This window comes from Symphalangus syndactylus, chromosome 9 (genome assembly GCF_028878055.3).
Source record: "Symphalangus syndactylus isolate Jambi chromosome 9, NHGRI_mSymSyn1-v2.1_pri, whole genome shotgun sequence".
In the NCBI taxonomy this organism is placed as follows: Eukaryota; Metazoa; Chordata; class Mammalia; order Primates; family Hylobatidae; genus Symphalangus; species Symphalangus syndactylus.
The window spans coordinates 105554101-105567016 of NC_072431.2; the positions used below are offsets into that span (position 1 = coordinate 105554101).

The 12916-nt window shown below is 39.8% G+C and overlaps 1 protein-coding gene across 16 annotated transcripts in view; it reads left to right on the plus strand.

Annotated features, from left to right (window-relative positions):
* Positions 1-12916, plus strand: part of OSBPL3 (oxysterol binding protein like 3) — a 198721-nt gene that overhangs the window by 49952 nt on the left and 135853 nt on the right. Inside the window, exon 1 of one of the 16 annotated variants that reach the window (XM_055293626.2) lies at positions 11557-11578. The exons of 14 other annotated variants lie outside the window; for them this stretch is intronic. The gene's annotated coding sequence lies outside the window, so the exon portion shown is untranslated. Of the gene's footprint in view, positions 1-11556; positions 11579-12834; positions 12858-12916 lie in introns of those variants that run through there. One more of the 16 variants, XM_055293627.2, reaches the window with a different exon arrangement.

Sequence of the window (12916 nt, forward strand, 5' to 3'; positions counted from 1 at the left end):
AACTGTGGGACAGTCTGTAAAAAAAAAAGTGCTTAACTATTATGAAAGTACTGCGATATTTTTGGTAAAACTTATTTATGTTCACTTTTACTTAGTACAAGAATTTAAGCCTCATTTGGCTCAATTAACTATTTTATCAACAGGGAAGAAATGAGGTGGGATAGATGGTCTTTATGGCGTTATGCAACTATTTAATGACAAAGTTGGTGATAAAATTTAGGACAATGAGCCTGATCCAGTGACCTTTCAGTATACCACATTGCCTCTGTTCCTTAGAGGAAAAAGTTAAACACTGAACAAAACAGATTTCAGACCTTCTAAATTAAACTACAGTGAGGCACACCTGCACACCCATCAGCATGACTAAAATGTAAAAGACTGACAATAGCAAATGTTGGCTAGGATGTGGAGCAACTAGAGCTATCAGGCATGGCCGGTGGGAGTATAAAGAGGTGCAGCTACTTTGGAGAGCAGTTTGGCAATTTCTAAAGCTAAACATGCTTACCCTCTGGCCCGTCTTAGTGCTTCTTTGTATTTACCCAAGAGAAAGGCCTGTAATACAAATGTTAATAGCAGCTTGATTGTAATATCTAAAAACTGGAAACAACTCAAATGTTCATCAGCTGGTGAACAGATAAATTGTGGTATATTTATACAACAAAATGCTGCTCAGCAGCAAAAAAGAAGGGACCACTGATATTAGCAACAACATGGCTGAAACTCAGAAACATCATATTGAGGTGAAGGAGCCAAAAAAGAAAAGAGCATATTCTGTATGATTCCATTAATACAAAGTCCTAGAACAGGTAAAACCAGATGGTAGTGATAGAAATCAGAGGCATCAGGGTTAGAATTGACTGCAAAAGGGTATGAGGGAGCTCTTTGGGTGAGGGAATGTTCTTTGAGGTGTTGATGGAAGCGATGGTTACATAGGCATATACATTTGCTCCAAACTCATCAATCTGTACACTTAAAAGGGGTGTTGTATTCTCTTACTGCTATAAAGAAATACCCTGAGACTGGGTAATTTATAAAGAAAAGAGGTGGCCGGGCGCGGTGGCTGATGCCTGTAATCCCAGCACTTTGGGAGGCCAAGGAGGGCGGATCACGAGGTCAGGAGATCAAGACCATCCTGGCTAACACGGTGAAACCCTGTCTCTACTAAAAATACAAAAAATTAGCCGGGCGTGGTGGCAGGCACCTGTAGTCCCAGCTACTCGGGAGGCTGAGGCGGGAGAATGGCTTGAATCCAGGAGGCGGAGTTTGCAGTGAGCTGTGATTGCTCCGCTGCACTCCAGCCTGGGTGACAGAGCGAGACTCCGTCTCAAAAAAAAAAAAAAAAAAAAGGTTTAATTGGCTTATTGTTCTCAGGCTGTACAGGATGCATGGCTGGGGAGGCCTGAGGAAACTTACAATCATGGCAGAAGGCGAAGGGGAAGCAAGCACGTCTTTCATGGCCTGAGCAGAAGGAAGGTAGAGAGGAGGAGGTGCTACACACTTTTGAACAACAAGATCTCACAATACTCACTATCATGAGAACAGCACCAAAGGGGAAATTTATCTCCACGATCCAATCACCTCCCACCAGGCCCCACCTCCAACATTGGGGATTAAAATTTGAGCAGGGACACAGACCCAAACCATATCAGGTGCATTTTATTGTATATAAGTTATACCTCAAGAAGCATTTTTTTTCTTTACAAAAAGGGATAAGGTAGTGAGAAGCTAAGGTGTGGAACAGCAAAGCACAGTTGGTATAAAGTGTAAAATATTTTTATCATGCCATTGAATTTTCTGTGGTCCTATTTTCTCTCTCAAAATGGTAAACCTTCTGTTATTATGCCCTTACCACTTGTCTCAGAACACAGACATAACTACAAGCAAGTGTATCACTATGAAAAAAACTGAACAATCCACCCATACACATTTTCATCAGCAAGCTTCTTCTGTGCCTGAGGATATTTTGCCAACTTAAGCAGTAATCATGGGAATCATTGAGAGCTTCAGTTATTAATTCTTCTTTAGTCACCAAAATTTTACTAGCATAACTATATATGCAAGTAAAATAATACCCCAAGAAATGCCAAGTGCTATTCTGTTCTCTAGGAGGAAGTTTAGAGGATTTGTAGACTTAGTAGCTTGGATTTATTGCCATATTCTCTGCTAAAAAGTCTAAAAATAAAAACGTTGGCATTACAGTTGGTGTTCTGAGTCATATTTTAAGGCCTGCAAGCTTGTACCTTATAAAAATGCTATTCAGAAAACTCCAAACTGCACATAAAATGTATCTTCGTTTTTGTCAGTTCCCCTGCTGGCTTCTTTCTTTTGGGTTTTCTTTCAGAGATATCTAGGACTAGAATTGAAGACACACGAATGCTCTTGAAATGAGTTTCAGACATACGATGGAAACAGCATTGCTTCTAACTGAGTCCAAGATCCGCAAGCATTTTCTCTTGTAGCATACTTGAGGATGATTAAGTAACTCTTGGAACCCAAAGCTCACTACAAAAAAATCTATTTGAATAAAAATTCGTGATTATATCCATTCCAATTTTCTTCTATTCAACTCAAAATAATGCCAGCAGTCTGTTTCTTACAACATTGACTACATTGGTTTTATTTACATGGATGCAATTATTAGTTCATCAAAAATTTTTTGAGTACCTATCATATGACAGGTATTTTGCTACGCAGCAGGATATAAGAATCACAGAGACCAGGTCCTCCAGGAGCTTACAGTTCAGGTAGGAGAGAAGCATGTAAGTATCTTTATTGTAATAGTGTTGTAATATATATACGAGGTATATGCAAGGGCAGCCTGGTGCATGCCAGCCTGGGAATGTCAGGCAGAAATGGACAAGTAGGCCTCATTTGAGCTACGACCTTATACAGTGGCCACTCTGCTGTGCCCACAGTAAGGGTGGGCATGGCTGCTACAAAGGTTTGGAGATAGTCTATGGAGAACTGCAAGTGGATTTGTGTGGCTGGAAGGTGAAACGTTAGCTGAAAGGTGGGGGGAATTGAGCCTTGTATGTAACACAGAGACTTCCTCTTGCAAGCCAGTAGTCCTCAATCCTGTGCATTTCAATCATCTGGAAAGCTTTTTTAAAAAAATGTTTATACCTGGATCCTGGGACCATTTAATTAGAATATTCAGGTGGAGCATGTCCTGAGCATCTATTTTTCTTTACACTGTCCATGGATGATTCTGATTTGCAGCTAGATGACCTCTTATTTGTTATAGGTAATGAATATCCGCTAAAGAAACTTGATCAGGGGCATGGCATAACCCTACATGTTCAAACTGAAAACTGGGAAGCTTTGTATGAAATGGAGTCCATCTTATAAACACTACTTCTATAGGTGCAAATAGGTCACTATCGTCCCCAATTCAGTACACCTAAGGGGTAATTGTTCTAGACACAAAGAAATAATAGGATCCAGTGATCACGGCATACCAAGCCCTGTTATGGGAACTGCCTGATAGTAGCGTCTGCCTCTTCATCACACCATTGCAAAACTGAAGGCTGATAAGATTTCAATCTCTAGCTATTTAAGGATCCTTTAAATGAAACAAGATAAACTTTATATTTCTAATTCCAGTTATATCATCTTGTCTTATAGTGATCCATGGAAACTAAAACTGCTATTCTGTTCAACCTTTTCCATATCACACATCTGGGTAAAATAAATATAGCTAGTCAGCCAACTCTTCACTCTAGCAACATTGAGGTTTAAAGGAGAAAGCTTGCTTTAAATACACCATCAGTAGAACCTATCTCTATTCCTGGTTTTCTCTTGTATACAATTCAGTGATTCTGTCTGCTACAGTGATAGAGAAAAGCGGTAAAATGTTCCAATCAAAATAGGAACTGCTGAATGCGTGTTTAGCACTGAGAAACTAGAGAATGCTCTTGCAGAGAAGGATTTATTCCTTAGGAGTTAAACTTGAAAGGAAAGCCATCTTTGTAGAATTCCTTTGAGACATTTCAGTGCCTCTTGCCTCAGGCAGGCCTGTCCACTGGCTGCTTAAAAGGAAGACAGATTTTATTATTAAATAAGAACCAGCAAGGAAAGATGGGGAAACTGTATTGGGTCTTTGAGTATTCCGGCTGGAATTGGGATATTTCTTCTTTTCTTGAAAAGGCATCTGGCCACATATTATTATAGGCAGACATCACCCCCCAGTGTTCCAAAAACTCAGATGACAATAACAAAGTCAGATGTGCATGCCCATCTCAGCCCACAAGGCTAACCACCCACTCTCTACATGTGCTTCTGGGGTTGATGTTGAAGGGGCTGAGGGAGGTTTGTTATCACAGCTGTAGGCCTGTAAACAGTCTACCAGGATAATTTCTGTTTCAGCTGTTGGCTTTTTAAATCCAACTCTGTGCTAACATACATGGTATTTAAAACACCTAATTCTGTGGTCATGTCATTTAGAAATCTTTAGTAACATTTTTTGAATGTTAATTGTATGTATAGTTCCACTGGGCTCTTACAAAGAGCAGAAAGACATATAAAAATGATGAATTGCTATGCCCTCTCCCTTGTCTTCTTTGTGTATAAACACACAAAAAAGAAATGAAAAAGGGTAACAGCTATATATAGTTGACTCTTATTCTCCCTAAAGAAGGGAAGACAAGCAGACCACCTGAGCCGGGGCAAATGTGACTGCTAGGAAGAACCATGAGCAGCTATAGGTCTAAGTATCTCGAGAATAAGGGAAACTTGTTGGGCCTCTAACAGCCTTCTGATTACTGTCAGATCGGTGAGCTGCTCATACAGGCCTCAGGACAACTGATTAAGTTGGAGATAATCGATGTCACCCAAACACTTAAGAATGGAATTGGCAGTCTCAGAAAGTATGGGTAGCGAGTTGCCCATCAGAGTATCAGCAGCCATTAAACTCAACCTTGTACAAAGTGGGCAGGCATTGAGGAAATGTTTACTAAGTAAATGTCACCATAACAATACCGGGAAGAAGCTTAGCCAGATGATGGCAATTCTTAGAACCTGTTCTGTGTAGGAATCCATACTGGGTATTATAGCAATAGGAAAGTCACAAGTACAAAAGTGTATCGGCGTTAGACTCTTACTACTTTTCCCCTCTTTATTCTATTTTTTTTTTACGTAATATATCATCTTGAATATATTCTCAATATAAAAATTTTGAAAATACAGAGAACGTATAGAGGAAGAAAAAATCTCTTAGCGTTGCCACCCAAATGTAGCCTCCTGTCATCTCCCTGGGTATTTTCTTGTGATCTTTATTTTCAACGTACATTTTTACATAGTTCTATGTACCTTTATATTCAGCATTTTTCTCTTAACCATAAATATTTTTAGAGGTGATATTATTCACCACATGAAGTAAATGTATTCTGGTCTTAATTTGCTTAACTTTTCTTCTACCGTTGGGCATTGAGGTTGTATACACTTTTTCCTGTTACAAACATTGAGTCCAAAGGTATGAATATTTTATAGAATTTTGTTAGTGATAGCCAAGTAGGTTTTCCAGATATTTTAGCTTATTTATCCACAATATGTGTCAAAATTGCCAGTGCTTCTTCTCATTGGGTGTTGATATTTGAAATTGTTTTTCTAGATTTCATAAGTGAGAAATAAACTGGAGCAGGTAAGAGAGGGTTGATTGGAGTGATGCAAGGGGGCAGCTCTCAGAGCCCCTGGCAGGCAGCAGGAAGCACTGCTGTGACACGGGAGGGCCTCCCACTCAGCAGACAGAGCCCCATGAAGATCTCTCTTCTCCCCACCCGGCCGCCCGCCTGCCCTGCTGCAGCTCACCATCTTCCTGGTCTCCTTTGGGTTTCTATTTGCCTGCCCCTGTCTCATTGCGTGCGCATGCTGTCTGTCTGTCTGTCTCTGTGCCTCACACTCTGCCTTTCTCTGGGACTCTTGTCTGTCAATCTCTCTTATCTTTTAGTCTCTCCCTCTCTCTCTGCCCTGCCGTCCCATAGTTATCCCTGCTTGCCCAGCTCATGGTTAAAAATAGCTGCCCTGGCAGTCCTACCCATCTACTGAGTTCAGTGGTCTTCAGAGTCTGCCTAGGTCCTTGCGTGTCAACTTCAAAATTCTTCCACGTTCTGAGGAAGGGAATCTGGTTGGCTCAGCTAGGTCAGCACAGTGGCTACCCTTGGTTGGGGTCACTCCAGTGGCCAGGGAGACATGAGGCACAGACCTGAATGCTGATTCACCCTGAGAGTGGAAGAGGCTGGTTCTAGGAGCAGGTTGCTGAGGAGCAGAGACGCTCTTCTAACCCTGACTCCCCAGTCCTGAGGAGCTCTGCTCCATAGAGAGAGGTCAGCAGGCATGCTTGGGCTCCTCTGTGGGCCTAGTGATGGCCCTTTCTAGATAGATAACCTATTGTGATTGATGGAAACTGTCTTCTAGGATTAGATTTGCTGTTCTGAACTGAGGAAGATTCGCTTAATTGGTTCCACCTCTGATTCTGTGTGTGTGTTGGGGCGGGGAGGTATGTAGTGGTTATAGTGTAGAGTATCTCTGATGGTCATGTTTATATGTTTTTTTCTTTTTCTTATTCTTTTCCTTTTTTTCTTCGACTCCCAAAACTGTAAGCACACTTGCTTTTTTGTTTGTTTGCTGCATCGACCCTAAGGTAGTAAGCTTGCTTTGGAATCAGAATTAGCCCTGTGGTTCTCTCTGAGAGGGTGGTCCATCACTTTCACCAAGAGGGTGGGAGTGGGGGGGACAGGGTTGGACAGAGATCCTTCACCTGAAAACCTGAAGCAGGACTAGGGGGTTACATGCACAGAACAGAGTTCACAGCAAGGCTGTGAAGCAGGTGGTCAGGTTAGAATGAGGTCAGACTGAGGACCAGGGCAGAGCTGGCAGCTCTGTGGAAGTCACAGGAGAACCAGAAGAGTGTATAAGGAAATGGAGGAAGGGCTAGGGAGAGCAGCCTGGCATTTTACACACTTCCCTTGGAGTTTACTGTAATGATGAATCACATAGTGCATTTTATGTATTTAATTGTTTAATGAGAAAGTCATGTTTGTAGAACCAAACTCTAAAAGCACCACAGTATCCACTGAAAACTTAACTTCCCTCCCATGCTGGTCACTCGGCCATACAATTCCCTTGAGAGGGAATTGTTCCCTGGTTGAGAATATCAAGGCACAAGGAAGCAGATTTGCTCAAGGTCACTTTGCTGGTAAGGACAAGCCACCTTTCTAACACGAAAGTTTGTGCTCTCCCCAGTCCACCTCACTGTGCCCTTCTAGGACTTTTTGTAACACAGTCCAGATAGTACAGTGCTTGTAGTTTGTATTTGTTAACCTTCTATTTTCTGTTTCTCACCTAAATAGTGTCTTTTCTGAGGCCAGGCCAATCCTGTTAATCCCCATTGCATTGTATGTAAGTTACTTTACAGTATTTAAAAAGTAAATTGCATTCACAATACTAACAATGTTAGAAGTATAGAGATTCCACAAGCGTTTTTGAGGTGGCTGCTATGTGCCAGCCTCTTGGCTGGGTGTGAGACATAAAGGTGGTGGAAAATTGAATCTGTATTGATCATAGATGTTGAGAAGCTGCCAAAAGTCACGAATCTACTTTTCCTAATCTACTTTTCATGTATCTTCCCTATAAAATACATTTTTGAAAAATCCAGCAATTTGGCTTTCTGTAAGAATGGAAGTTTCTTTAAAATCCCATAATGTGAACTCTTGTTTGTTTTCATTTCCAAATTAGCAGAATTGTACTGAGGTTAGAACTTTGGGATAGTACTAGGAAGCCAGGTCCTTCTCTCAGCCTTTAGAGATCCCTTGTTAAGAATTTGTATGTCTCAGTGGGAGTAGGATGGGATTCCCAATGTGGACCATGCCTGTATTTGCTCCTCAGTTTAGGGTAACTGAGAGGTACCCTAGAGGGTACACTGTTTCTGTTTCCTGCTGCTGCAGCCAGGATGCTGCCACTTCTGAGCTACATTCTGGAGTTGACCTTGGAAGGCGTGTTTAGCTATAAGTGCATTGCATAGGCCTCTCTGGGCTGGCCTGGGCACATGACCAAACGTCTGCGAAAAAACGTGTTTTGAGTAGTGTCAAAGAGCTGATTTACAATTAGCATTTGGAACTCAGCCTCTCAAAAGTTGGGATCATCTGTGCTTGCCCTATTCATGTTGTTCTTTTGTCTGCAGACAATGCAGTTCAGGCTTTTCATTAGCCTGTGTCATTCTTTGGATTCGTGATGGGTTGGTTTGTGTGAATATGGGTGTACATATGTGTATCTATTTTAGCCTACATCGTGGTATTTCTGAGAATTAGAGTTGTTGTAACTTTTTTTTTTAATGTGGGTTTGAGTCACTGCTAAATGTAAAGCAAGCATATAGAGCAAAGATGAACCAATTGTTTCAGAGTTTGAAAGTCATTTTCATGTCACATCCAGATTAGGCTTTTAGTCATTCTGTAAAGATTTTCATTAGACCTTGGATTACACATAAATAAATGCTCAGAGATCTAAGCCAGTGCCGCCTCTTGGGATAGAAGAAAGCCTTTGAGATCTTAGAAGACCCCAGGTTCATTACTGGATATAATTGTCAACAACCTCTCAAGTGAGTTCTAGGATGACTAATGTGGCAGCAAGATTGACAAGTCTTGTCATAATTTGTACAGGTGTTTCCATGTGTAGAAGTTGAATTTGACCTCTGACTTTTGCTATTTAATTCTTTCATTTCCATGAGTTCACTAGATGGTATAGATTCAATAGGCTTTATGTAGGCTGATCTGAAATCACAGGGTCCCATGTTGATTTTATTTGGTCATTTGTTTTCAACTGAGCTTGCTATTTTAAAGCAGTCTTGGTGGGGTTTTCATAACTTTCTTGTTGGAGTTTTCAAGGGATTTTTACATTTAGATATAATTCACATACTACAGAATTTACTCTTCTAGAATGTATGTGAGTAATATTTTTTAGTATGTTCAGAGTCATGTTACCATCACCACTATCTAATGAATTTCTATCACTCAGAAAGAAACTCCATATTACTTTGTTTCCTTCTGCATCTAGCCAGCCCCTGGCAAACATTTTTCTATTTTCTATTTTCCGTCTCTATAGATTTGCTTATTCTGGACATTTTATATAAATGGAATCATATAATATATGGCCTTTAAAAAATCTGTCCTCATTCACTTAGTGTAATGTTTTACATGTTCATACATGTTGTAGCATGACTCACTATTTAATTCCTTTTTATGGCTGAAATAATATTTCATTGTGTGGATATTCTACTTTTTATTTGTGTATTCAGTTAATAGATATTTAGCTTTTTCTACTTTTTGACTGTTATAAATAATGCTACTATGAACATTCCTGTATAAGATTTCATGTAGACATACATTTTCATATGTCTGGGTTTATACCCGAGAGTGGAATTGCTGGGTCACATGGTAAATCCATGTTTAACATTTTCAGGAACTGCTAGAAGGTTTTCCAAAGTTTGCATTCCCATCAAACTGTATAAGGTCCCAGTTTCTCCACATCCTTGAAAACACTTGTTATTGTCTGTTAAGTAAATACTTTTATATAAACATTTTAGTGGTATGTCATTGTGGTTTTGATTTGCATTTCCTTATGGTTAATGACTGAGCATCTTTTCATGTGCTTATTGGCCATTTTTTATGGCTTCTTTGGAGGAGAAATGTCTATTGTAGTTATTGGCCCGTTTAAAATATTGGATTATTTGTTTTTTTATTATTGAGTTGTAAGAGTTCTTTATTCTGCATACTAGATCCGTATCAGATGATCGGCAAATATTCTCTCTCATTTTGTGGATTGCCTTCTTATTTTCTTGATACTGCCCTTTGAAGTGCAAAATGTTTTAATTTTGATGAAGTCCAATTTATCACCTTTTTCCCCCTTAGTTGCTTGTGTTTTTAAGTGCCATATATCAGAAACCATCACCTAATCCAAGGTCAGGAAGAGTTACCCCTATGTTTTCTTCTAAGAGTTTTATAGATTTAGCTCTTACATTTATGCCTTTGGTCCATTTTGAGTTAATTTTTGTACATAGTGTGAGGTAGGGGGCCCAACTTTATTCTTTTGCATGTAGATATCAAGTTCCAGCACCAGCACCATTTGTTTTAAAGACCTTTATTTCCCGTTTGGATTATCTAGGCCCTTTTTTCATAAATGAATTGACCATAAATGTGAGGGCTTAATGTCTGCATTCTCAATCTTATTCCACTGATCTGTATGTCTGTCTTTATGCTAGGACACGTTGTCTTGGTGCCTGTAGCTTTGTAGTAACTTGAAATCACAAAGTGTGACTCCTCCAACTTTGAAAAGATTATTTTTTGATGTGATGCTGATGTCTGTCCTTCTCCCACACATATTTTGAGATATCTTTTCTTTGTCATCATGAAGTCATATTGGAAATGCTATTTGAAGTGGCCATGAATTCATTTTCAGATCTAAGCTCGGTATTTATATAAAAGGTGTGGATTTGGATGGAATCAGACATATTCCAAAAATTTGGCCACTGGCTCTGTTTCTTAACTATAAAATGAAACTCTACCAAATCAAAAGGTAATTCTGGGAATTAAATAATGTGACGTACGTAAGAGCATCTAGCATTGTACCTGGAAAATGTTAGGTACAAAATTTATGTCTGTTGCCTTTTCTGTCCGCTTCTCATGGATGCAGAAGCTTTCTTGGTACCTTGTAATACGATTCTAAATTCTTCTTTAAAATCATTCTTCTTCCATTTAGAAACTTTTCTCCACGGTCATCATAGGAATTGGAATTACTGAATTTTCTAGTCTATGCTGTGATATTTGTGTAATGTTTCAGACCAAGTTCACTGCCTTATCTCCAGTGTCTAAAACTGTGCCTGGCCAATAGTGATCAGTGAACATTTGTTAAGTGAGTACTAAATGTTGATCCCATTTTCTTATTTGCTTGGGTAAATATAAAGTTAATTGCTAGTACATATGTTTCTAACTAAGCCCACATAACAGTTGTGTGAATATTTAATTATGAGGTATTTTCCACAAGATTTTCATGAGTAGTTTATCCAGCTGACTTAGTGTTTTAACTCTCTCGAGCGGCACTTCTTTCTTCCAAACACATAGTTCCATCTAGATGTTTTCTCTCTGGGGTAATTCCAGACTGAAATAGGAAGGATTGAGTGTGAGTAGTAAAGTTTAAACAGCAAGTGGAGAGGAGAGTGGGATGTTGGGGATGGCAAAGATATGTGGTCATGAGAACCAAGGAGGGAAACTTAGGGAGGATAGGGTCAAGTAGGAAAGCACACTGCCAGCTTCTGAACATTGCTATGGTGTTTATGTGACGGTCAGTTTCTCATGACTTTCTTGACCTCTCAGGTCTGTACATGAAACTATAAACAAAGAGTATCCAGGTGTCATTACTGGCTGCTGTGAGCCTGATACAAACTGAGAAATGGCACCTGTGCTTGTTATTATGTGCAGCGAGGATAAGCCAACCTTTATAGGTAAGAGTGCTAGTCATTTTGTGGACTCGTAGGATCACTGAATTTGAAAGCTAGACACGATCATCAGGCTGAAGGAATCTTGGTAAATGGGTAAGTGTTGCCTCAGAGAATGGATTCCGTTATCAGATAGGTTTGGAATGAGTTCAACCAAGTTAACAGGTTCGGGTTTTGTTGTTGTTGTTGTTTTTGTTGTTTAACTTCAGGATTTCTCAGAGCCTTTAATGTGCCAACATATGTTACATGGTGTCTTTAAGAGTGAATGTAAGAGCAGGACTTCCCAAAGATGACTAGTCTTTGGAGTCTCCCCCTAGCCCACAGAGAGCCTTCTGGGACTGGTACTTGCCAGGGCATATTTTGCATAGTTATGGTTCAGGGTAATGCCTTTATTTCTCAGACATGAAGTCTTACTCTTTAGTCTTTTTGAGTTGCTGTTTCTAAGAAAGGTCGTGTCTGCTGATAAACAACATAGAAGCATATATATAAAGTTACAAAATATCCTATGCTCCAGGATATCAATATTTGGGTTTTTAAAATCTGTTACTTGTATTGCGCAGTCTATATGGTGCCTGATAATCCTTGATATAGTGAACTTGAAAATTCGATTTCTGCAGATTTTGCTCTGATGCACACCCCTTAAGATGGAGAACAAGGAAGAGGCAGGAGGATGACCTATGGAAAACATGACCACTGACTTCTCCTATAGAATAAACAAAATATGGACCACTATCATGGTGCTGGGGTAGTAGATAAGCTTGTTGTCACTGGAATGCATTCTTGGAGTTCTGTGGTAGAGCAAATTGTATATAGTTACAAATATGGGTGCAGCCCTCTTTACTCCTGGGAATTCTTTTTCCTTCCCTCTCTCTACCCACATACTCATCCTTCCTTCCTTCTTCTAAGTCATCAAATAGGAGTTATTTATTTAATTTTCTAAAAATGGCGGGGGGGGGGGGGAATGGAAGACATCTTAGTGGCTGCCAGTAAACCTGGTTTGTGTGTGTTGGTGTATGTCACCATTGTGGTGTAACAGCAGCACAGCTGGGAATCCCAGCATGGAAAGTTTCCATTCACATCTCTAGTGAAACTACCCAAGCACCACGTTTTTCTTATCTACATTATCAGGAGGTTTCTACACTTCCCTACTAGATGATGGTGTTGGGAGGAGTGATATTAGGCAGATTCTTTCACCTTAGAGCATGGCACATAATGTTTCTCCAACAATTGAGACACAGTCAGAGAAGAGGGTCAGGGAATGAAGAAGACTGATGGAGGTATATGAGTCAGAATCTGAGGTTGGGGAGTGTTGGGGGAAATAAGAGAAACACAGTTCAGCTGAACAAATGGAAAAAGAATCATGCAAGCCAGAAAGGTAATTGCTGTTTTATTTTTACTTCAGTGATGTTTTCCTGATTAAAAAAAATTAGGCAA